The following is a 22,278-nucleotide window of genomic DNA, read 5'->3' as shown; positions in this document are numbered from 1 at the left end:
CCATCTGATCTACATCCTCTTATGTTTTATTTATTTAAGGAATTTGTTTTTACAATATTGAAATTAAAATCAAAGTTTGAAAATGCAAATATTTAGAAATCTGAGTTTTCAGAATAGTGTGAAATCACAACTTAAGTTTATATATTGTATTTGTTTTACTTATCAGAGTAACTAAACACTATTACCATATACTTCAGAACTTTAGATTCTTGTTGGATTTGAAGAATTAAAATTGTATACTTTTTAGTGTGTCTGACGGAGTTGACACAAATCCAGTTCTGAAGGGAAACATGTTTATTTGTTAAAAATGTGTTTTTATTTAGAACCTGTTCCTTTACATGGTTAAATAGCTAAGACCTTTCTCTGCAGAAACATATAACTCTAATTGATATAGTGTGTATTTAAAAAAAAAGTTTTTTAAAACGTGTTTTGTCCTGACTCTCAAGAATCAGTGATAGAATATATAGAATTACAGGGTTTATTTCTCCTCCTCTGCAAGAATTTAAGTGAGAGTTGCGGCTCTCTGGAAATTCCTTTTGGTCGTAAAACTCTTATCAGTCTCAGTATGTCCTGTAACAAGACACCGAGTTTTGCCAGTGTGTTAGCTTCATTTGGGATGTTAGTTTTTGGGGGAAGTTTCACAGGCATTTGTTAGGAGAGTGAGTTTGCTGGATTATTCATTAAATAAATGAATAATTTGTGTGTGTCTGATTGGTCCAGACGCTACAAAAAAAAAATGTTTTGTCACTTAGTGTAGGTTGTTGATCGGATCGAGGCAGATCTGAATGTGGGCTTGTAGTCGATTGTAAGAAAGAGATGGGGTTCAAGTGGACTAAATAACTGAAAAATCAAACATACTGTACATCACCCAAAATAAGGCTTTACTGAAGTTACCCAGTTATGCTAATGTTTCCATTAATTTGGGAAATGGTATATCTGTATATAGGGTATATACAGTGGGTACGGAAAGTATTCAGACCCTCTTAAATGTTTCACTCTTTGTTAGAGAAGAGCCATTTGCTAAAATCATTTAAAGGTGCTGTATGTAGTTGTTCTACTAAAATGAATCCTTTTTTTATTGCCTGTGTGTGAAGGGGTTGTAATCTCACATTAAAATGATCCCCTTTGCAGGTTTTGCCATTACCTCGGAAAGCAAGAATTCTTAATTTTATGTGAAGGTGCCGGGTCGGATTTACCACGAAATCCAGTGACGTGACATGTGCTCCCGAGCCTCTCGCCTCGTCTACTGACTTTGCACTCAACAGCGACGACACTGCAACTTATGACATGATAACACTAAGAAACGACCTGATCCCAGCACAACACAGACTCCAACACAAACTCCACATATTGATAAAAACAAAAAACAAGTTTTTTTCTGCTGAAGCTCGTAAGGCCAGACGTGAATCGGATCAACTTCGGACGAAAACACGGATCAACATCGGCAGGGCATTTGAATCATGGAGAAACCTTATCTACAAACCTAGAATGTACATTTCCTGAAGAAAATGTGAAGTGGTGCTTGCAGTGGCAAAATTCGGCAAGGTTGCTAGGGTTCCATACTTATCATGGTACGAGCATGGAGCATTAGTTCAACCTCAAGCTGATAAAAGTAGCCTATTATTGTAACGTTGCAGTGGGAGTTTACCTGAGTTTCCAGCATGCTGTGTGATGCTTTTTCCGGTGTGTTGCGTCTCAGTCTGGCCGGTACCCAGAGTGCTCGCTCATGAGTTCGAGCATGCGCACGAGCACTCGCTTGTAAACTTATTGGTTGCAATCTGAAACATCACCACTAGAGGCCGCTGAAAACTACATATAGCCCCTTTAAGTTCATTTTTTCCCCTCATTATTGTACACACAGCACCCCATATTGACAGAAAAACACAGAATTGTTGAAATTTTTGCACATGTATTAAAAAAGAAAAACTGAAATATCACATGGTCCTAAGTATTCAGACCCTTTGCTAAGTATTTAGTAGAAGCACCCTTTTGATCTAATACAGCCATGAGTCTTTTTGGGAAAGATGCAACAAGTTTTTCACACCATGATTTGGGTATCCTCTGCCATTCCTTCTTGCAGATCCTCTCCAGGTCTGTCAGGTTGGATGGTAAACGTTGGTGGACAGCCATTTTCAGGTCTCTCCAGAGATGCTCAATTGGGTTTAAGTCAGGGCTCTGGCTGGGCCATTCAAGAACAGTCACGGAGTTGTTGTGAAGCCACTCCTTCGTTATTTTAGCTGTGTGCTTAGGGTCATTGTCTTGTTGGAAGGTGAACCTCCGGCCCAGTCTGAGGTCCAGAGCACTCTGGAGAAGGTTTTCGTCTGGTTTTCTCCACACATACCACTTAGAATTAAGGCCAAAAAGTTCTATCTTGGTCTCATCAGACCAGAGAATCTTATTTATCACCATCTTGGAGTCCTTCAGGTGTGCTTTCATGTGTCTTGCACTGAGGAGAGGCTTCCGTCAGGCCACTCTGCCATAAAGCCCCGACTGGTGGATGGCTGCAGTGATGGTTGACTTACTACAACTTTCTCCCATCTCCCGACTGCATCTCTGGAGCTCAGCCACAGTGATCTTTGGGTTCTTCTTTACCTCTCTCACCAAGGCTCTTCTCCCCGATAGCTCAGTTTGGCCGGACGGCCAGCTCTAGGAAGGGTTTTGGTCGTCCCAAATGTCTTCCATTTAAGGATTATGGAGGCCACTGTGCTCTTAGGAACCTTAAGTGCAGCAGAATTTTTTTTTGTAACCTTGGCCAGATCTGTGCCTTGCCACAATTCTGTCTCTGAGCTCTTCAGGCAGTTCCTTTGACCTCATGATTCTCATTTGCTCTGACATGCACTGTGAGCTGTAAGGTCTTATATAGACAGGTGTGTGGCTTTCCTAATCAAGTCCAATCCGTATAATCAAACACAGCTGGACTCAAATGAAGGTGTAGAACCATCTCAAGGATGATCAGAAGAAATAGACAGCACCTGAGTTAAATATATGAGTGTCACAGCAAAGGGTCTGAATACTTTGGACCATGAGATATTTCAGTTTTTCTTTTTTAATAAATGTGCAAAAATTTCAACAATTCTGTGTTTTTCTGTCAATATGGGGTGCTGTGTGTACAATAATGAGGAAAAAATGAACTTAAATGATTTTAGCAAATGGCTTCAATATAACAAAGAGTGAAAAATGTAAGGGGGTCTGAATACTTTCCTTACATATATATATATATATATATATATATATATATATATATATATATATATAGAGAGAGAGAGAGAGAGAGAGAGAGAGAGATAGAGAGAGAGAGAGAGAGAGAGAGAGAGAGAGAGAGAGACATCAAGGAGAGACATGTGTTTACTTTCTCAACTGTTTACAATCATAATCACAATCACAATAAGGATTAATTAACAAGGATGTTTAATTTACAGTGAAGACTATGCAGTTTTATTTTACATTTGCTTACTTTATTACATTTCTGTACCTGAAAACTAGTTAGACCTTCCTGAAAAAACTGAAAAGCACTGCTTATTTCATTAGTACCTTTGTTATATTGTATTTATTTGTGTTTTTGCTCATTTGATTATTTCTTCTTATTTTATTAATGACTGTTTACTTGTCTATAATAATGTTTTCAATTTATATTAATTAGGCTAGTAGTTTTAGCTGTGGTCTTGAAAATGGAATGGAGAACGTCTCTGTTACGCATGTAACCCTAGTTCCCTGAAGAGGGAATGAGACGCTGCTTTGAAACGCAGTGGGAACGCCTCTGTGTGATTGTGTCATGAAGCATGTAAGAAATCAGTCCAGTGGCGTGACGGAACGTGATTATGTCATCAACCAGGAAACTATAAAGCACACCTGAACCAAACAGCGTCAGCTTCTGATAGGCTGAAGCAAGTCGATCACAGGCATACCTGGAGTATGGCAGGGTGACGCAGCGTCTCGTTCCCTCTTCAGGGAACTAGGGTTACATATGTAACCGAGACATTCCCTTTCAAGGGAATTCGAGCTGCGTCGAAACTCTGTGGGAACGCTAATACCCACACCGCCATAAAAGTAAGTGTTTGTCTGTGTGAAATCAATGTGCATATCCAGGCGAAGGCACCTGCGCCCCTGGAGTGGAGCTGAGGTCAAAGGTAGTAAGTATCACGAATGTATGCAGTGAGGACTAGCCTGCTGCATCTCAAACATCTTGGAGGGAAACTCCAGTTGGTCAGACTTTCTCCACAGTTCTGTGGACGTAAGCATCTAAGGCCCTAACTGGGTAGAGCAGATACAGAGGCCAAGCCCACAGTTTCCACAATTCTGGGCAGGGCTGAAGGATCAACCCACTCGCCTGTGAGAGTAGGTCCCTCCTGATCGGAATCTCCAGAGGAGAGCCGTCAAGGAGAGACACTAGGTCCGAGAACCATACTCGGGATGGCCAAAACGGGGCTACCAGCAGACCCCGTCCCGGCGTACTCTCTCCAGAACTCCTGGGAGCAGAGCAATCGGGGGAAAAGCGTACAGACTTGACCTCGGCCACGTCTGTACCATAGCGTCCAACCCCAGAGGGGCTGGATGGCTGAGTGAAAACCACAGTGGACAATGTGTTGTCTCTTTGGTTGTGAACAGGTCGACCTCGGCTCGACCGAAGTTCCACCTCGGGGTGGAGTCTCCATTCTCCGGGCCTCGGCCCCTGCCTTGACAGGATGTCTTCTCCCTGATTTAAATAACCCGGGATGTAGATTGCATTCAGAGAAAGCAGCAGTTGTCGTGTTGTGCCGCATCAACACTAGATTCGACAAAGCGACCGTTGCAAATCCATTTGTTCTTCGTGTCTGATGTACATCAGAAATAGAATGGGCCATCAGTTTACAGTTGGGAATTTGTCATGTTGTGTCGTGTCGCGCCACGCCACATCCAGTGTAGACAGCATTACTGATTATTATGGGTTCTATATGCTTTTGTTGCGTTGCATCTTGTCACTCACACCCGGTGTAGACACAGTGTAACAGTTAGTCTATATTTTAGAAACCTCACTTTCATATCTGGCTATGATCTGGCATGTGACATCCAGTCAGTTCCTGATAAAGTGGTAACACTTTATTTCAATAGTCCACACTACATATCAACTAGTAGTCATTAAAGTAATTGTAGACTGTCTGCTTAATGTTTGCAAACACTTTATTTTGATGGTCCCCCATCAGACATTCTACTGAATAAAAGTAACTTTGCAAGTATATATCAATTTATTCTACTGACCCTAACCTTAACCCAACAGTCTACTGATACTCTAATGAGAGATACTTGACATGTAGTTGCTAAGTTACTTATAGCTAGTAGAATGTCTAAAGTGGACAATTTATATATAGTGTAACCAATATTAGTCTCAACCAACGTATTTTACATATTTTCTTCTCTTGTTGAATATCCATTTTCATTCTGAATGGTGGATCATTTTTAACTGGTTTATTCAAACAAACTATCCCAAAAAATTTAAATAACACTACTCAAAGACACTATTAAAATCCCCTCAATATGTTTATGTGATTATAAAACCACGTGCAACACAGGTAAAAATATATATGTTTTATAACATAACAGCATTTGTTGTAGCTTGTTATTGGAAAAGCTACACTATTTTTAAAACTATGTGTCTTGGTGTTTTAGTTATAGGTGATAAAAGTAAAGCTACTTACTAACTTGTGCAATTGTCTTGCCACATTATTATCATTAACCATACAGAACTCTGTGTGTGTGTGTGTGTGTGTGTGTGTGTGTGTGTGTGTGTGTGTGTGTGTGTGTGTGTGTGTGTGTGTGTGTGTGTGTGTGTGTGTGTGTGTGTGTGTGTGTGTGTGTGTGTGTGTGTGTGTGTGTGTGTGTGTGTGTGTGTGTGTGTTGTGTTCACTTAAGAGGAAAAATTGCATCTGCTTCTGACAGCTGTGTCAGTGATGCAAACACACATACTGGATACGCTCACAAACACCCGTCTGTCTCCACACTGACTGTCTAACACACAAGATTCGCTCCAAACTAAAGAACTTAATACAGTATCTTTTAAAAAATAAACACTGCAACAATGTTCCTCAAACCAGTTTAAACGTGTTTCGCCTGTGTAATTTACATACGCGGAGCCGTTTGTCTGTCTTTGCCTTGAGAACAATGAACAACAAAATAACTAAAATCTGATGCAGAGAAGAAATAAAAACAATAATAATAATGTGAATAATCTTAACAGGTCCTGCACTCTATGCAAATGAAGGCAATCACCTCCCTCGTCAAGCTCGGTTAATTGCGCCCTCTTTAATTTCATGAATAAATATCACATTTTTAAGCACGCGTCGGCCGGCCCCCCTCCGGAGCAGAGCGTGTGAGTGGGAGGTTGTTCGGTTGGAGAACTGTGTGGCATTTCTATCAGCACATGGATCAGCCCACGACAGAAGCAGAGCCATTGACCACTTCTTCAGACATGGGACAAAAAATATCCCCCTATTTTACCTGTAATCAGTGGTTCAAATAGTAATGTTTGTATTTCACAATTGCGCCATTGATGCTTTTGACGTTTACACAGGCAGACACTTTTATCGAAGATAACTCTCTACAAGTTATTAGGTTTGTTGGCTCATGCGTTTCCTGGGAATCGATCCCATGAAAATGCCGTTGCTTGCACCATGCTACACTCAAAAAAAGCCTTTTTTTTTTCTTTTCTTTTTTTTTACGATTTAGCCATTTCAGTTAAAATTCCATCAAAATGAATTGAAATATTAATTACATATTATTCATGTTATGAATTACTTTTTTTAAATGAGTAAAAAAAAAAAAAAAACCTAGAGCTTAATAAAACCTTTTGAATAAATATTAAAGGGGTGATATAATGCCCTTTTCACAGAGTGTGAAGTTTTAGCTCAAAATGTGCCATTAGCTCAAAACCCCACAGATATTTTTATATAGCATGTTAAAATTGTCACTTTTTGAGGGTGAGCAAAAATGCACAGTTTTTGTGTCTGTCCCTTTAAATGCAAATGAGCTGGCACAGAGGGCGGAGGTACAACAGCTTGTGTCCTTTTACCTCACACAGACATGCACTGAAAATTCCAGAAACTTTTAGCCTTTTATGTTCAAACCGGAGTCAGACAATGATGGAGAGACTCAAGAAGTGACAAAATGTAGAATTTAACAGGACGTTTCTGAATGGTTAGTTGATCAATTTATGTAGCTTATGTGTATCTTCTAGTCATTGATTAGCATATTCTGTCATGATAATCTATAAATCGCGTTCCCGGGGGCAGGGTTTAAGTACATTTCTGAGTTTGTGATGTCACTAACCCGCGAAGAATCTCGTGTAGTCCCTACCAACCGTTTGTTGTAGTCCTTAACCCTTTATGACCTACCATAGAACAGTTCTGCCAGAGTATATCTTTGTATTTTTACATGCTGTGCTGTCATTCTTTTGAGCATTTTCATATGCCATACATCAAAATAATCCTTATTTTCCCAATTTGAAGGCTATATTTGTAATAAATCAATAGTAACTAGATAAATATCTCAAAAGTGCAATAAAAAATAAAAATAAAAAAAATCATATTTTTTTTCTACATGTTTTATTCAATACAGAAATTTGATAAATGCCAACCTCAAACTTGTCAATGTGAAAAACGTGCATAAAACGATTTTAAACTATACAGAATTGATTTGAACTGTTTACATAAATTAGTTTCTAAGATACACTCATTTTTAGGTCTGTACAAATTGCGTAATATGCGTTTACAAATACAAAAGAAAAACAAACAAACAAACAAAAAACACAAAAATGCATTGCACATCATTTCTTTCTTTGGCTGCATACCTGGCTTTCTTCCTGATAAAACAATTTAAAACTATACAGAATTTATTTGAACTGTTTACATAAATTAGTTTCTAAGATACACTCATTTGAGTCTGTACAAATTGCGTAATATGCGTTTACAAAAACAAAAGAAAAACAAAGAAAAAAAGAAAAAAAACACAAAAATGCACTGCACGTCATTTCTTTCTTTGGCTGCACACCTGGCTTTCTTCCTGGGACGGATCTATTCCTTCAAGAAAGTCGGCTTCGTCCTTGAAACGGAATCTGGAGCCGATGAGCAGACGGAGAGTTCATCTTCATCGGACGCAATTAGTATTGCCAAAACATCCGCGTCCATGTACTTTCGTTTAGACTATGTTACGTGCGCGCGCGTGTGTGTGTGTGTGTGAATGTGCTTGCATTTGTAAAAGTGTATTTGTGAGTGTGTAAAGGAGAAATAAATGATAAAATGAAGCAATGATAAAAAGACAATAACGAAAAGAAAGAAACATACCAGTACAGCAAATGGGAGTCAAACGCATGGTCAAATGACGCAGCGTGTGACGTCACAACATGTGACAACCTTTGGGGTCATAGTGCACAGAACGTGATACGTCAATGAGCATCGGAAGATGTAACTATCAATCGCAGATCTACAGAACATGTGTGCAAAGACGTGCAATGCATTTTTGTGTGTTTTTTTTTTTGTAAACGCATATTACGCAATTTGTACAGACTCATTAGAGGGTGAAAACAACGCAACAGGAGCATGTTGGAGGCTTGATCTGAACATGTTACATCTCTGGTTTTGTATGCAAAAAGAGTTATTGAGCTAGCGATTTGGTTTCAGTTTCTATAGGCTCTTAAACAGACACACGCAAACGGGAGCGCCGGCGCTCCCGTCGGTCTTAAAGGGTTAAAAGCAATTTCTTTAAAATAAAATATCTCCCTTTGCTTTGAACTTTTGAGCGTTGTAACTTTTGTTGTTTATGCTCAAACAGCAACATTACACACTAAAGTTAGAAAAGTGAAATCATAATCAACTACCCCTTTAACTTCACATTTTAATTCACTATCAGCCACTCCACTCGATCAAACTCTCGTAAACGTAATTCAACGGTTGCTCCACGTTTCAAGCAAACTCGTGTAATTGCTCACATTCACGTCATGTTTTAACAGTTGCTCGTTATATAACCCCCCCTCAGAAGCTCTTTTGATCAAGCCAGAAGCTGTAACTGTACTTTATTAAGTCTAAACGAATGTAAAGCTGGTCGGCGAGCTATAAATAACCACAGATTCTCCTCAGATCTCAGCTGTTTCTTAACACTTGATTTCCCTGCACTTTGAGCATCTTCAGAGCTTCATCGTGCTCAATGTGTATGGGAAACTTCCACACGGGTGGATCAGAACATGATGGACCCTGGAGTTACTCGTCTTTTTTTGTGTCTCGTGCTCTAATTCCCTCCTGCACAATTTCGTCTGCTCTTCCACTTCTCTCTCTCATTCTAATCGTAACAGAAGTGGGCAGATCAAACAGCTGTGTGACACATTGATTTCTCAACACTGTTAGATGTTCTGGAATTATGCGCAGGAGATCACGCAAGCGTAATACAGCATCTGTGCTGTCACATCAGACTGTAACGGCACAGGTGTCAAACGCAGACATCCACGCTAATAAACGCACCATGAAAATGTACATTAACAATCCATATATCAACATCACTATCATTTGAAGACGATACATATATTTATAGTCACATGACACACACGTCAAAGGTTGAACATTTACACAGTGACAGTTTGATAGTCACCCAGAAACACATTCAATAATTGGGTTTCCATATTACAAATCTGGAGCCAAATGACTGATTAGCAAACAGATCACTCTGGATTGCATGATCCATGCATGAAGCCACTGCAAAATAAATAAATAATAATAATGGGGTCTAAAAAATCCCTGTGTATGAGGATTTTTCTCTTATTTATTATATGATATAGTGAAGAAATATCCCATCAGCAAGCGTGCTGGTTTTCCAGAATATCAGGACAATCGCAAATACGATTGATTTTATACAACATTTCAATAAACAAGAACTTAATATTATTTTAAGAATATGATATAAAACATGACACGAACAGTATACATTTAATAAGGTTAGAAAAAAAGTTGTTCTTATAAAGGTAAAAATTGTAAAAACATTTAGGGAATTTCCCTTGAGGGAAAAGTTAGTTAGTTTAATTTATATCAGTGTGCCAAATCTTCTGTATATCTGCACTGTAACTGTAGGAGGTGTACGATTGCACTAATAAACTACTTGGTATATATAGTATTGGTATTGTGATTATTATTAACTGATTTATTGAACACTGGTGTCTTTTGTCTGTTACTGTGGTCAGTGTTTTTTAAAAGTAAGCTGCAGTTTGGTGTTTTACTACAGTTAATGGGCTTTCTGAAAACAACCCGGTAGAATCAAAGTAATGCACGGCCTCAAACTGTGACCTTGCTCCAAAACAGCAGTTATGATTCATGTTGCTTATTTCATATTGTTTGTGTAATTAGGGTCACACACACACACACACACACACACACACACACACACGTACACGCACACGCACAAACACACATTATTACTGTATATGGATGTTTGAAGATGATGTCATGTTGGTGTGTGTGTGTGTGTGTGTGTGTGTGTGTGTGTGTGTGTGTGTGTGTGTGTGTGTGTGTGTGTGTGTGTGTATGTGTGTGTGTGTGACCCTAATTACACAAATAATATGTAATATACATACACACATATACATATACATATACATATACATACACACTTGTGTGTGAGTGTGTGTGTGTGTGTGTGTGTGTGTGTGTGTGTGTGTGTGTGTGTGTGTGTGTGTGTGTGTGTGTGTGTGTGTGTGTGTTCAGATCAGGTGAGGGTTTTTTGTATTTGTTTTGTGTTTTTTTCTGTATTTTGTGGAGTTATTAGTATTCTGAATATCTTTGCTCATTTGTTCATGCGCGCATGTTTCCCTGTGGATATAAGCGTCTGTGCGTTTGGTCTTATTAGCATCTGTTTATTTATTCATGTCATTTAATTCCTTGACTAGTTTGTCATCATGTACAAAGCAACATGGTAATAATGAGGCGAAACGGACACACGCTCACCTGTTGACCTTGAAGGTCGCGCTGGTCTCCCGCGGGTCACTGAACTGATGTAACGGCCCACAGCAGCTCAGTGATTGTGGACGTTTGGTTTTATTTGCTCTCAATGACAGTTTTCTCTCTTAACAAGAGCTGAAACATCTTCTTCAGGCCTGGAAGAGCTTCAGGCAGCTCAAACTCCCTCACAATGATCCACCGTAAAGTTTTATAGCAGAATAAATCTCTTGCTGTGTGTGTGTGTGTGTGTGTGTGTGTGTGTGTGTGTGTGTGTGTGTGTGTGTGTGTGTGTGTGTGTGTGTGTGTGTGTGTGTGTGTGTGTGTGTGTGTGTGTGACTCAATCTGGCTCATTAGGTTTCCCCATAGCAGCACAAACATCCCATAATAACCCAGTGACCTCTGTATGTCTTTGGTGATTTATAAAAACTCTATTGCTTACATTTATAATGCAGAATAACTATCATATATATATATACAGTGTATATTTCAATTCATGTGTTTCTTATTTTTTATTTTATTTTTAGTAAGTATTTATGCAGTTGAATATTAAATGATGTTAAATGCCAAAACAAATAACACTTTTTCTACAATTAACCAGTTTTAATTTCTGAATCAAAATAATTTTTTTGTTTTTTGATAGTAACTTTAAATTTTTTGAGTTATTTTAGTATTTGTCACGGAACAAATAACAAGGTACAAATAGAAGGTACAAATAACAACAGTCTTGGAAGTTGAGCTTCCATAGGAATGAACTGAAAACACTTGCTCTGCTCCGCTCGCTCTGTGCCAGTTGACACGCACCATTATGAATTCCTGTGCATTTGTGCGCATTTTACTTTCGCTTTAGAATTAGCGCCAATTTGTGTTCATTATTATTCTTAATGAAAAACGCAACGACAAAAGAGAACAATGACAAACTCGCTTAAATAGGCGCTTTTATATTTCGTTTTTTAAACCAAATCTCGAGTGAGGCGAAATGGGCTAAGTGAGGAGAAATCTGACTCCTGCTGCTGATATGTGTTGCGACTCTTGTTCGGCTCATGCTGCATTGAGCAGACACATTCAGTTTTTAATTGTAGTGTCTGTTCTCTAACTGAACTAAATGATTTTAATTACTATAAATAGATCTAAACGATGGTGGGAAGGTGGTGCCGCGGTGGGAAAGTGATGTAATCGGTGTTGCTGCTGAACACTGGTAACACCGGCAACACAGACTATCGCAGCAAGCCTAGTTCACGTCTGTGCAAGTGTACAGACAAATGGCATTTCAGCCTGCAAAAAAGGGCGGGGTTTCGCTTCCTATATAAGCCATGCAGAAATGCCTGTCTTGTCAGAATCGTTCTCCTTCAGCACGAAGATCATCTCGCTGCTCCGAAGAAGACTGAAGCCTCTTTCTCACCTTTTCCTCTTTCCGTCGAAGGGGCCTCGCAGCAAATCAAGGCGCTTCAGCAACAGCTGACACAGCAATTCCCCTGCAGCCATCCGGTGACTTAAAAGAGCAATTTCTGAACAAATTTCCAGCGGCATTGCTTAAAATTTTGCGCCGTGGATGTGGCTCATGAAGGGCACCCCTGCACTCACCACTACACTAACTAAGACCAGCTGCTCTCACTGTGAGAGCGAGAACTGCGCCAACAGCTCTGCAGCTGAGAACAGCGCTGACTTCTTGGCAGCTCAGTATGACACTTCTCCCCTGTGACTATCAAGCAAGACCTTTTGTTTTAAAACCGAGCGTGACGCTTGCTGGGACACGCCAAGCCGTTCATCAAAGATGGTGCTCTCCATGCTTTTTCTAAGGCCGCCTCTGCACTTGTCAGGCCAGGCTTCTCCTCGACATGGACAAGTCTGGACATAACCCTGTGATGTTCAAAGAGCTGTGCAGCGCCATGAACTTGGTCTTGCGCATTGCCAAAGCCACCGCCCAAGCCATCGGCCGCGCTATGGCCAGCTTAGTAGTGCTGAAGTGTCACTTATAGCTCAATCTCGCTAAAATTAAGGTGGAAAGGATTAAGTCCCGCTGAGGCCGGATCACCATCAAAATGTGCCCGTCTTCCAGCCCCTCTTTAGCTCAGGGCGCTGGAGACGATGTGTTTGTTGCCGGTTCTGAGCCCGCCCCACCAGTAAGCGCACCCAAAACAACTTATCGCTTTTATAGCAAACCACATAAAATAAAATTTACATTCTCACAAAAAGAGCATTTCTCCTCTTAATGCTGTAACATGTGCTACTCTCCTATTTTTAGCGTGAGATGCAGCCTGTAATACTTCAACCTTTTGCCACTCAACTCCTGACATGGCAAGCCGTCACCGAAGTGTCAAGCTGGATTTTGGGGATAATAGAATGAGATTACTCACTCCATTAGCTCGCAGACCTCCCCGCTTCAGAGCCATGATTCAAACATCGGTCTCAGATGAAATTTCCCATGCCCTCAGAGTCGAAGTTCAGTCTCTGCTGGAAAAAGGCGCCATGGAGAAAGTAGCCACGGAATACAGCCAATCAGGCTTCTACAGCCGTTACTTCCTCCAATCGGAAAGGGAGCTTTGCGCCCACAGGTCCCAGCTTCTCAGCTATCTTGAGAACCTGGGCTTTAGGGTCAAGTTTGGCAGAAGGTCGCTGCTCCCCAGCCAAATAATTTCATTCCTGGGAGAAGTTTTCGACTCAGCCCAAATGAAGGCTTGGCTTTCACAAGAGCGCCTTGAAAATCAGAAGCATGGCGGCCTTGTTCAAAGTGGGGTCTTTTCACCCCCTCATGAGGCTTCAGAAGCTGCTGGGCCACATGGCGGCAGCTTCCTCTGTCATTCTGCTGGGCCTGCTCCATATGTGACCACTCCAGCTCTGGTTGAAAGGCCTTGTCCCACCCCATGCGTGGCACACACAGGCCAACCCTCTCTCAAGGTGACCCATGGTTGAGTCAGAGCCTTGGTCCCTTGGAAATCACTCCGGTTTTACCAGAACAGTTTCCAGGAGGAAAGTGGTCATGACAGACACCTCCAAGGCGGGCGGGGGTGCCCTGTGCAATGGCAGAATAGCCTTTGGCTCATGGGCAACTCCGATGTCGAGCTGGCACATAAACCGCCTGGAGATAATGGCTGTGATTCTGTGATTCCAGCATGAACTCAGGGGTCATCATGTCCTGGTCCATTTGGACAACAGGACTGTGGTTGCCTTTATAAACCACCAAGGAGGCCTCAGGTCTCGGTCTCTGCCCAGACTGGCAAACCGTCTTCTCCTACGGGCAAAGAGGAACCTGGGAGGAAAGCCTCGCCCACAACCCCCTGGGTCTCCATCTCCAGTGGTGTCTCCATCGGCTGTCCCTAGGGGGGTGCCTGTCATGTCTCCAGCATGGCCCCTCCATGCTTCAACTCCACCCTGGGGCCTCGTCATGGCTGGTCTCTGGACCAACATCTGACTCCTCCTGCTCCAGGCTCCCCCTTGGCTCCTCCCAGCCTCCATTCCCCCTTGGACTTTTGTGTTGGACTTTTTTGTTTCGCCCCCTCCAGTTCCTCGTCCTCCTCCAGAGCCCCTTCCCTCCTCTGAACTCTTTAGCTCTTGTCAGAGTTATGTTATTTTCATTGTGTTTCCCCTGTGACCTAGTTTTCCTGAGTCGTCAAATAGATGCATGAACAAATAAATTGACTAATTTTGGGGTGCAAAAAAAACCTTGACTTATACACTGAACAAAATGATGAAACGCAACACTTTTGTTTTTGCCCCAATTTTTCATCAACTCAAAGATCTAATACTTTTACTATGTACACAAAATGCCTATTCCTCTCAAATATTGTTCACAAATCTATCTAAATCTGTGTAAGTGAGCACCTCTTCTTTGCCGAGATAATCCATCCACCTCACAGGTGTGGCATATCAAGATGCTCATTAGACAGCATGATTATTGCACAGGTGTGCCTTAGGTTGGCCACAATAAAAGGCCACTCTAAAATGTGCAGTTTTACTGTATTGAAAAAAGAAAAGAAAAAAAGATAAAAAAAAAAAAGGTTGTTGATTTTGGCCTGTGGAATGTTGGTCTACTCCTCTTCAATGACTCTGCGAAGTTGCTGGATATTGGCAGGACCTGGAACACGCTGTCGTATATGCCGATCCAGAGCATCCCAAACACATTCTTTCAGGTGACTGCAGGAATGTCCACCAGAGCAGTTGCCCGTGAATTGAAATTTTATTTCTCTACCATAAGCCGTCTCCAAAGGTGTTTCAGAGAATTTGGCAGTACATCCAACCGGCCTCACAACCGCAGACCACGTGTAACCACACCAGCCCAGGACCTCCACATCCAGCATCTTCACCTCCAAGATCGTCTGAGACCAGCCACCCGGACAGCTGCTGCAACAATCGGTTTGCATAACCAACGAATTTCTGCACAAACTGTCAGAAACCATCTCAGGGAAGCTCATCTGCATGCTCGTCGCCCTCATCGGGGTCTCGACCTAACTGGAGTTCGTCGTCGTAACCAACTTGAGTGGGCAGATGCTCACATTCGATGGCGTCTGGCATTTTGGAGAGGTGTTCTCTTCACGGATGAATCCCGGTTTTCACTGTACAGGGAAGATGGCAGACAGCGTGTATGGCGCCGTGTGGGTGAGCGGTTTGCTGATGTCAATGTTGTAGATCGAGTGGCCCATGGTGGCAGTGGGGTTATGGTATGGACAGGCGTATGTGGTGGTGGTGGCGCAATGGATAAGACACATGCCTTTGGTGTGAGAGACCCGGGTTTGAATCCACTGTGAGACACCAATGTGTCCCTGAGCAAGACACTTAACCCCTAGTTGCTCCAGAGGCGTGTGACCTCTGACATATATAGCAATTGTAAGTCGCTTCGGATAAAAGCGTCAGCTAAATGAATAAATGTAAATGTAAATGTAAATGTATGTTATGGACAACGAACAAAGGTGCATTTTATTGATGGCATTTTGAATGCACAGAGATACCGTGACAAGATCCTGAGGCCCATTGTTGTGCCATTCATTCACGACCATCACCTCATGTTGCAGCATAATAATGCACGGCCCCATGTTGCAAGGATCTGTACAAAATTCTTGGAAGCTGAAAACATCCCAGTTCTTGCATGACCAGCATACTCACTGGACATGTCACCCATTGAGCATGTTTAGGATGCTCTGGATCGGCGTATACGATAGCGTGTTCCAGGTCCTGCCAATATCCAGCAACTTCGCACAGCCATTGATGAGGAGTGGACCAACATTCCACAGGCCACAATCAACAACCTTTTTTTTTTTTCTCTCAGGTATTTTTCAATACTGTAAAACTGCACATTTTAGAGTGGCCTTTAATTGTGGCCAGCCTAAGGCACACTTGTGCAATAATCATACTGTCTAATCAGCATCTTGATATGCCACACCTCTGAGGTGGATGGATTATCTTGGCAAAGGAAAAGTGCTCACTAACACAGATTTAGACAGATTTGTGAACAACATTTCAGAGAAATAGGCCTTTTGTGTACATAGAAAAAGTCTTAGATCTTTGAGTTCAGCTCATGAAAAATGGGGGCAAAAACAAAAGGGTTGTGTTTATAATTTTGTTCAGTGTATAATAAATTGACTTCTGCAGGGGGAAGTCTTTAACTTTATTTCAGCTTCTATTATGCGCTGCCTATTAAAGATTTTGATGTGTTTAAAAAATGCATTAATGCATAATGCCATCTTGTCATGTTTCATATACAGATCAAAAGCTGATATTTTGGGGAAAGACATAAGCATCTTTTGGAAAGCGAAAGCGTGGAGGTTTTCATGGCCTGACCCCCTGCCGCAGAGCCAGTTATTCTGAGAAAGAGAGCAGTTTCTCTCCGGCACATGCATATGTTCACATCTAGCTTATCTGAATTTCTAAACCTTCGCTTTCACCATGTGTAATTTCCACACGACTGGAGCAGCATCCCAGAACAAGCCAGAGAAGATGATATTTTATCATGCCATGCTAGAACTGCTCTTGTGTGTGTGTGTGTGTGTGTGTGTGTGTGTGTGTGTGTGTGTGTGTGTGTGTGTGTGTGTGTGTGTGTGTGTGTGTTGATAAACTGCACATATAGAAACTTTGCTGATCCATGACCCTATCGCTGGCAGAAATGCAAGGTCAATTCTGCACTAATTTGATCTAATGTTTTTAAAAAATATATAGATTTATGTAGCAAATGAGAAGCATTAAAACAACCATATACATTTTTTCTGACTGAGGTCTTAATGATTTTCATGTTCAAGGTAAATAAACAGTTTTTCAAACGGTGCACAAATACAAAACATCACCATATTAACACTCATGACACTAAAATAATAAAATAAACATTCATTTAACATTAAATGTTACAAAAACCCTAATGTACATAACTAATAGCAAAAAACTAAGAAATTTTATTATTAAAATGAAAACCATCAAATGGTTCAAATGTTTCAAATGTGAAAGTGTCATTCTGGGAATGGCAGTTTACACATTTTCACTGTAAATTATAAGATTATTTCTTTCTTCTTCTTTTTTTACTTCCAGATATGGTACATATAACAGTATTTTACAGTAAAATTACACGTAATGTAAGGTTATATCACTTACAGCTTTCCCCATATAGGGGGGAAAGCAACAGTTGGCAACTTGCTGTTAAACAATTAACACGTTTTTAATATAGCATTTTACAGTCTTTTACATTTACATTTTTTACTGTACACACTGATATAGAACCTAGAGAATATATACAATGAAATGATAAATAAAATATATTCACAATGTTTAAAAAAATAATAATTATTGTAGCCTACACAAATTATATTTACCCCTATAGAACAAAATCAACAATTTATTTCGGTCCTGACAATTTTCATAATAAATTAAAAATATACATAATAGCCGAGAAAAGTGTAGGGTGAAGCCTTTGCTTATTGTGCCTACCCTTTTCACATATCTAATGAGCATTCCTTTTCTCACTGGATTTGATTTATACAAGTTAAACAAAAGCAGTTACATAAGACCTTTCCCAAAATGTGCATACATAACTACAAAGGTATACATTTCAGACATTAATACAATTACACAAGTTATTTATATTGAGTCATCGTCCTATTTTTTAAACATTTTCTTGAAATAACAAAGTGAACTACACATTTTTAATTTCTTGTCACAATTATTCCATATGTTTACCCCTTTGACATACAGTATATCTATTTTTATATTAGTTATTGCCCTTTTTTAAACATGCATATTCCCCTGAAGTTTATATTTACTTTCTCTTATTTCAAACAGCATCTGAATACAATTTGGAAGTAAATTATATATTTTATACATTGCCTGTGCAGTGTAAAAATCAACTAAATCAACAAATTTTAAAGCGTGTATTTTAATAAATAATATATTTGTTGGTTCATAGTCAACCATTTTACAATCCTTATTGGTTTCTTCTGTAACGTATATAATGTATGTTAATTTTATATGCATGACCCCATACCCTCCACACAGTAAGTAATGTATGGTACCATGAGTGAACAATAACATTATATATGTATATAATCAGTTTTCATTCAAATTATGTTGTTCTCTTACGAGAGTACTCTCGTGTTGCGTAAGTTTAGCTTACACTACGGGAAAACTCCTTTTCTCGAGAATACTGAAGCCAGAAAATTATCCTTAATTTTCCAAAATGTAAAACGCATTTGCTGCAGCAGGCAGACATAGGCGAGACAGCTCGCGCGCCCATTGGCTGCTCTGCAGCAACTGCTGCAACCTATCAGCGCGTCTTGGCATGACTCCAGCGCCAATGGGAAACCTCCCCGCGCTACGTCATGACCCGCCAAAGTGAGTGTGGCCACTAGCCTATAAATACCCACCGCTGATGTTGCAATATGATTTCGTCTCCTTCAGCGAGTGACTTCACTTCGCTGGATCTCTGAGAGGAAGCCGCGCCGTCAAACAGCACTTCAGCGGGACGAGCTCGAGTTCGAGGACGTCGGCCGGATTGCCGCCTTCGCTCGCCGTACCTGCTGCGCAATCCGGCGCCCATATCCTTTACTCTGCTCCGTGTGTGTTCGCCGCCGCGACACACACGTTTCATCTAAAAGAGCCAAGGCATTTTTAAATGCCAACCATGTCCTGAGGCTGCGACAGGGACCGCCACGTGCTGTGCGCTTCCTGCCTGGGAAAGGACCACGCGGACCACGCGCTCGCTGATGGCGGCTGCCAGGAATGTGAGTCATTGCCTCTTTCGACCCTGCGGGCTCGACAGGCTTTGTTCAGCGTTAACACTAGAAGTGCCAGAATTCCATAACTACTAGAACTGCCGCAAGCGGTCATTTTGACCGCTATATTCCAAACTCTATATCTTTAATGATAAATACCCAATTGAGAGATTAATGCATTTATTGTATTAATATGTCTTTAAAAAACAAAACAACACCAAACTGTACATTTAAACAAGTTTAATTATACATTTATAAATAAATAATATCCGTAGATGTCCTGAACAAAATGACGGAGTAGCCCATATTTGTTTACACAGTTCGATCGCGTCGCGCCCGCCGACACACACACACACACACACACACACACACACACACACACACACACCCACCAACCATATTCCAGTATTGCAATCTTGACATTGCAGCCTGTTCATTATAGCCACAATAAAATATAATAATAAAATAGTCAACCTAACATAAAAATTCCACTGCTCTGTTTGTAGCCTAGTAGGCTAGCCTACAATTCGTACCATTTTGCGCATGTGAAGAGGATGATTTTTTCCGTCGATATTGGAACGTGAGTGAAGTACAAAGCCTATAATAAAGAAATAGTTTACCATCCAAATACATCGCAAATGTTGAAACATTTTGATTCTAATTAGAAAGTTACGTGAGCCTAACGCCGCTTACTTTCACTTTCGCTTATAACGCATTTCATTTTAGCTTGTTTATAGTTATTTTTTCATTCTTGTTCTGTTCTGAATATCATTACATTTAAATGATTTGTTGTTGAATATGTTTAGTGTATTTTTAACAACATTTTATTGTTGTGTATATTGGTATAGCCTATAATAATACCGCGAAATTCCGTGCGGTCAATATGACCGTCTATGGCCGAAATAGGTAAATATGTTCATTTGTTTTTTTGCCTTATGTGTAATTTATATGAAAAACATTTTAAATGAAAATACAGACACTTTTAGGAAAAGTCAGGTACCAGCAGGATTGTATTTATTTTTTCAACAAAGTTATTGCAGATATAAAATTCAAAACGGTCAAAATGACCGCCATGGCCGTTCTAGTGTTAAGTCCACTTCTCCCATGCCTTCTGTTGGGCCGCGCCGTAAGAAGCGCCGCTCTCAAAGGCCACCAGAACCTTCGGTGAAGGAGAACTCGCCGGCGGCGTCCCCGCAAGCCTCCTTCTCAGAGTCCCCCGTCTCTTTCCTTGACGGCCAGTGCCCCGCGGCGGTTGAGACGATGGAGCGGGATGTCATGGAGAAAGACAGCTGCTCTCTCCTGGCGTCCGGGAGTGAGGAATGGTCGGGCTCTATCCCTGACCCCGCCCCATTGACACAGGAGTCCAGCGTGAGGGCCTTGGTCGACGCCGAGCTTCTCCGCCTTCTCACGAAGGCCATCGAGGACCTCGGCCTTGAGTGGACCACGCCCCAGGAGCCTGCACCCAACAGGTTGGACGGCTGCTTCCTGACTGGACGCCGCTCTGCACCTGTTTCTAGGCCCGCTCCCTTCCTCCCCGAGTTGCACGACGAGCTCTCCTGGTCGTGGGGAGCCCCATACTCGGCCAGGTTGAGATCATCTGTCTCTTCGACGCTCTCTGTGGTCGACGGCGCAGAGACAGAGGTTATCTCTCCGTTCCTCCGGTAGAGGAAGCAGTAGCTACGCACTTGTGCCCGCCCTCTGCTGGATGGTGGGCCAAGTCAACTCTTCCCACCAAAGCCTGCCGGACCACTTCAGCCCTGATCGGCCGTGCCTACGCTGCCGCCGGTCAGGCCGCATCTGCATTGCACTCCATGGCTGTTCTGCAGATCCACCAGGCCAACCTCCTCCGTTCTCTGGACGAGGCTGGACCAACGAAGGAGTGTGTGACGGACTTGAGGGAAGAATCTTCCCATCAGAATGTTTCAGAGGATGATGGGTCTCATGGCCTCAGCATCTACAGTGCTGCAACTGGGCCTGCTACACATGCACCCCTTTCGGCTGTGGCTGAAACGGCGCGTACCAGCGAGAGCGTGGAAGACAGGTTTGCTTCGTCTCATGGCGAATCAGACATGCGTTACAGCTCTGAAACCGTGGATGAGAACCGGCTGGTACCAGACCGGTGTGAACTTGGGCGCCGCCTCACAAATCAGAGTAGTCTCGACAGACGCCTCCAACACGGGTTGGGGTGCCCTGTACGAAGGGAGACCTTCCATGGGCCTGTGGTCAGATGAAAGCGGTCGAAAACGCCCTTCAGTTCTTTCTCCCTGTGTTAAAGAACCACCACGTTCTGGTCAGAACAGACAACATGTCAGTGGTCTCCTATATAAATCGCCAGGGCGGCCTCAAATCTTGGAGCCTTCTTGCAATAGCAAGAAGCCTACTCATATGGGACCAGCACAACCTGAGCTCGCTGAGAGCGGCTCATGTGCCGGGCGTCCTGAACGTGGGCCCAAATATGCTATCCAGGGCCAAGCTCTCCCCTGGAGAATGGTCTCTGCATCCCATGACGGTGCAAAATATCTGGGACATTTTCGGCAGAGCAGAGGTAGACCTGTTCGTGTCACAAACCAACGCTCACTGCCCAATGTTCTTCTCAAAAGAAAGGAACGCGCTGGCCCTAAACTGGCCCAGGCGCCCTGTCTATGCGTTTCCCCCGGTCGCCTTGTTACCACAGGTAATCAAGCGAATCAGGGAGAGCAAATGCTCGATACTCCTGATAGCCCCGCTATGGGAAAGTCAAGTATGGTTCCCAGAACTGATGGAGCTGGGGAACACAGCTCCATGGCCGATTCCGCTGAGGAGGGACCTGTTGTCCCAGGCCCAGGGCGCAGTTTGGCACCCGTACCCCGAACTGTGGGCCCTGCATGTGTGGGCGATCAACTATCACCGTTTCACCTCCCAGAGGGAGTGCTGAACACGATCACTCAGGCTAGAGCTCCGTCTACAAGACGGCTCTATGCGTCTAAATGGTCTGTGTTCATTGAATGGTGTTCAGTTCATGACGTTAACCCGCTAGGCTAGATTGTGAGGTAACGGTGGTGCTTTCTTTCCTGCAAGAGCTGTTGGACAGCGGGAGAACCCCATCCACGCTCAAGGTGTATGTGGTGGCTATAGCGGCTTTCACGAAGCCCGCGAATGGCCAG

General features: G+C 42.1%; 1 protein-coding gene and 1 long non-coding RNA gene across 4 annotated transcripts in view; one reads left to right on the top strand and one right to left on the bottom strand.

Annotated features, from left to right (window-relative positions):
- Nucleotides 1–22,278, top strand: part of LOC309484770 (receptor-type tyrosine-protein phosphatase delta) — a 666,889-nt gene that overhangs the window by 407,150 nt on the left and 237,461 nt on the right. The gene's annotated exons all lie outside the window — the stretch shown is intronic.
- Nucleotides 1,307–1,828, bottom strand: LOC309493141. The gene is made up of 3 exons (XR_014203814.1): nt 1,791–1,828; nt 1,631–1,755; nt 1,307–1,470 (listed from the first exon to the last, which is right to left on the bottom strand). It is a non-coding gene; the product is annotated as an uncharacterized lncRNA (long non-coding RNA).

This window comes from Leuciscus leuciscus, assembly GCF_965113295.1.
Source record: "Leuciscus leuciscus genome assembly, chromosome: 2".
NCBI classification, from domain to species: Eukaryota; Metazoa; Chordata; class Actinopteri; order Cypriniformes; family Leuciscidae; genus Leuciscus; species Leuciscus leuciscus.
This window is presented reverse-complemented; position numbering and strand designations above follow the sequence as displayed.